General features: G+C 44.7%; 1 long non-coding RNA gene across 1 annotated transcript; it reads right to left on the bottom strand.

Moving 5' to 3' along the window:
- Nucleotides 1-1,141: 1,141 nt before the first annotated feature.
- LOC106012997 lies at nt 1,142-2,520 on the bottom strand. Its single transcript, XR_001185212.1, has 2 exons — nt 2,249-2,520; nt 1,142-1,332 (listed from the first exon to the last, which is right to left on the bottom strand). It is a non-coding gene; the product is annotated as an uncharacterized LOC106012997 (long non-coding RNA).
- Nucleotides 2,521-4,150: the final 1,630 nt, after the last annotated feature.

The raw sequence follows: 4,150 nt of genomic DNA on the forward strand, positions 1-4,150 counted from the left end.
AGAGAGGGGGGGGGAGAATACGAGAAGTGGTGTGCAATAGATGTGGACGATTAGAAGAAAACAGGTGATGTCAGATGGAAAGGTCTAAGTTCACTGACCTGTTCCACCAGCCGCAAACGCCATCACCAGCACAACTAGCAGTCCTCTCCTTACACGTTTCTCGAAGCTTCCAGCAACCTCCATTGCTGCTTGTAAACTTTCTTCGTGCATTCCCACTCTGATGTCCCCTCGTCTCCTATTTATAGCCCTTTGTCTCAGCAGAGACTGCTACTTAATGATACTGGGTGCACATTGGCTGGTTCGGATCGGACCTGACCGGATTGGATCGAATCGGGTTGGGTCTGATCGGATCGGGTCGAGTAGGGTAGATTAATGATGGGGCAGCTTCAGCGCATTCTAAGTACAGAACCCTTCCTTGTTCAAAACTTATTGGGTGAAATTTGACCTCCGTGCAGTGTATTTGTAGGCAGAACGTACCGTTCACAACACAGCTAGTTTCTCCCATACGACTGATTACCCTTACCCTTATTGCCAGACCTGAGAATTGGGTAATGGAGATGGTCTTGGAGAAATCGCATCAAATTTCTTTGTTTCATAAATTAAGCCAGTTCAGAGTCATGAAAATGTATTGTAGGCTACTTTTTTGTTCGATTCGAGCGGAGTTTGGTAACGTCAATGTCTCCTTTCAACCAACAGCCCAATAATTCCCGCCAACACTCTCAACCCCACAATGAAAGAGACCTTGAGCTGATCTTGCGGGGACGACCTTTGTGTTTACAAAACTTTGCCCCCATCCCCACCCCACCCCACCCCAACCCCCTCATGCTCTCTTGGGGATAGTGTCTCCTTGGCTCCTTCTCACTGCTTATCTTAACATGGGTAGGATCTAGCACCTAGCCATCTCAGATAAGTGCGAAAAATCTCGAATGTCCCGTGTTTAAGTAGTGCTCATGAAAGATCAATTGATCGTCCATAATCGACAGTAGTAGGTTTCGGCCGCCACATGTGCCAAATTCAAAATTAATTGCAACCAAACTGAAAAGGCTTATTAATGTGTCCAGCGCGCTCAATGACCTAATACAGTTGCGAACACCGTAAAACACTTACTAAAACAAAGCACACAAAAAATATGCCAAGATGGTAGCTTTTGCTTCTCAAAGGAGAAAAAAATCTGAATTTAATGGCCTCGCTTCAGATCAACCGACTTCGACTGTCTGTCTGCAGTGGGCATACTGTTGAGCGTTGTTTTTGGTCACCCCGTTATCTCGTCGGGTTTTTTGCTCGCTTTCTGTTCCTGCCTTAAAACAGCTGCTGCAGTTTAAGATAATACACCTAGAGAAAAAAAAGACAGAGACAAAACCAATTAATGAACAAAAAACAAGCCAAAAGAGGAGACAAAAAAGTAGAGACGCGCCACTCCTCGATTTAGGCGAGATTGGGGTCAGGCATCCGGTGAAAGTTTCATGCCGTACAACAGTATACTCTGTTCCTCACAACCGAGGAATCACCATGTTGTTTTCATTGTAAATTAAGCAAGGGGGTTGGTCTGAATGGGTTTTAAACACCATTTCTCTTTCTTTACCGTCACGTCATACCCCCATCCACACATGAAAGATGGAGTCAGAACATTCTAGTAATTCTAGTCAATATTTTGATTAAAATTTCAAAACATACCTTACTGCATGTTTCCTCTCGGTCGGTACAATTATTGGCCTGTCTTGGACACGTCCCTTCTCCTTAATTCCTGGCCCGCATCTCATTGCATTAGCGCGCACAATACGCCAAATCTTTTCTATTCTTCTTCTTCTACTCCTTTGTCTTTGTCATTTTCTTCTTGTTCTTGTTCTTGTTCTTGTTCTTCTTCTTCTTCTTCTTGTTCTTGTTCTTGTTCTTCTTCTTCTTCTTCTTCTTCTTCTTCTTCTTCTTCTTCTTCTTCTTCTTTTTCTTCTTCTTCTTCTTCGTGGGTAGTTGGCGTGTGCTCTGGTGTGGTTTACTCCTTCTTTCCTATCCGAGCACCTATAGTCCTTATCTCCTCCTCCTCCTGTTTTATGTATGTAACTCTCGTGTATCGCATCTATTCTTCAACACTTGTATGACCATATTGTTGCAACGCAGCATCAGCAAGTGCCGTAAAACTCTTATTTAAAAAACTATTTAAAAAACCTCTGCTTCCGCTTCCTTCACTAGAGCATAAATTTGATGAATTGATTAATTATGAGCACATTTATTGACCAACTTCACCACGTACCACTACTTCCGACGTATTGACTGAGATGACTCCTCGTCCGTCCTTCTGTCCCTATAGGAAATAACAAGGGGAAGTGACTTTGAGAGGAACAGACTATGAAATGTACGGCGTGACATACTTTTGAGGCACTGCGTCACTGATCTCGCGTCAATAACATGATGCGAAGAGGGGCCAGCTGACGAGTGAAATATCTCTCACTAGTCATCTCCGCCAAAAGCAAGTCGCCGATGTGTGCGTTTGTGTGTGTATATGTGTGTGTGATTGTGTGTGTGTCTGTGTGTGAGTGTGTGAGTGTGTGTGTGAGTGTGTGTGTTATGTTGTGAGTGTGTTAATGTGTGTTTTGTGTGTGTATGTGTGTGTGTGTGAGTGTGTGTGTGATTGGTGGGTGTGGTGTGGTGTGTTTGTGTGCATGTGGGTGTGTGTAGTTTGGTGTGTGTGTGTGTGTGTGTGTGTGTGTGTGTGTGTGTGTGTGTGTGTGTGTGTGTGTGTGTGTGTGTAGTGTTGTGTGTCTGGTGTGATTTGGTGTGTGTGAGTATGTGTGCGTGTGTGTGTATGTGTGTATGTGTGTGTGTGTGCGTGTGTGTGTGTGTGTGTGTGTGTGTGTGTGTGTGTGTGTGTGTAACTCCCGCAATGTATTTTCTTGACTTAATCCTTCAAGTGTGAGTGGTTATCTATCCATATGTCTTTAATTCTTTCTTCCCCACATAGAATCATTACTCTAACAAAGGGGGAAAGGGTGAATAATAGGTCCATCGCCCCCATTAGCACCAGTGGGTTTTTTTAGATTAGGGAACTTCAAGTTTAACGTCCTTCGACAGAGCCGAAATGGGAAATTCGTGTAAAGTGCCTTTCTCAAGGACACAGCGTCGGACCGAGATGAGGCTCGAACCCCCGAATACGCAATTTTATGATTACAATTTTAGGCTGGCGACGCCCCCCTACCTTATCAATGAACGAAACAAGCTAGAATATTTATATGGAACAATTGTATATTTACAATACAACTTCTAATATATATGAGACAGGGTAGTGAAATCGGGCGCTCGTCAAAATAACGAAATCGGAGAAACAGACATTGTCAGCTTGTTTGGAAATTGTACATCAATTTTTATTTTTTGGCTTAATCTCTTTTAGGCCCATATAAAAACACATTTCCATGTGAATTTTACTGAAAAACACTGATTACTTTACTTTACTTTCATCCGCGCTTATATCTTTTTGGGTGTCGCGGGAAGAAAGAGACATCTCTCTGCAACCAGCCAGAGAGCTTGGGTCAGGAGGATGCCATGAGTTAGTGTTTCCCTGACTCCATCTATCCAGGTCTTTCTCGGTCACCCACTAGCCTTGTTGCTATTCATTATTTTGATGTAGTGGTGGGTGGTGTTCGTCCTTCCTGAGGGAAGAAGACCTTCTTCATCATATCTGGGGGTGGGTGGGTCCTCAGGTGGCTGATTAAGCCAATCTTCGGCTTAAAGGTCCTTGGGCAGTGAGGGCAAGGTAGCGCTGTAGGGTCATGAATTGCGGGAGCACTGCTTGCACGGGACTTTCTTGTTGCGCGCTTGCTCGTCGCTGTTTCCAGACGCCGTGATTCATACGCTGCCGCTCCCTTGCTGATGGCCCCACGCCAGGCTGCACGGTTTTGGGCTGTCGTTTCCCACGAGTTGTGGTCAATGCCGAAGTCTTTCAGAGATTCCTTCAGGGTGTCTTTAAACAGCTTCTTCTGACCTCCATGGGAGCGTGCTCCAGTCTGAAGTTATTCATATAGGATGCGTTTTTGCAGAAGCTCGTCTGGCATTCTGACTACATGGCCAGCCCAACAGAGTTGTGTTTTTCGGAGCATAGTGAAGATGCTCGACATACCTGTCTGCTGGAGGATTTCAGTGTCTGGGACTTTGTCCTGCC

Source organism: Aplysia californica, unplaced genomic scaffold (assembly GCF_000002075.1).
Source record: "Aplysia californica isolate F4 #8 unplaced genomic scaffold, AplCal3.0 scaffold00601, whole genome shotgun sequence".
NCBI lineage: Eukaryota > Metazoa > Mollusca > Gastropoda > Aplysiida > Aplysiidae > Aplysia > Aplysia californica.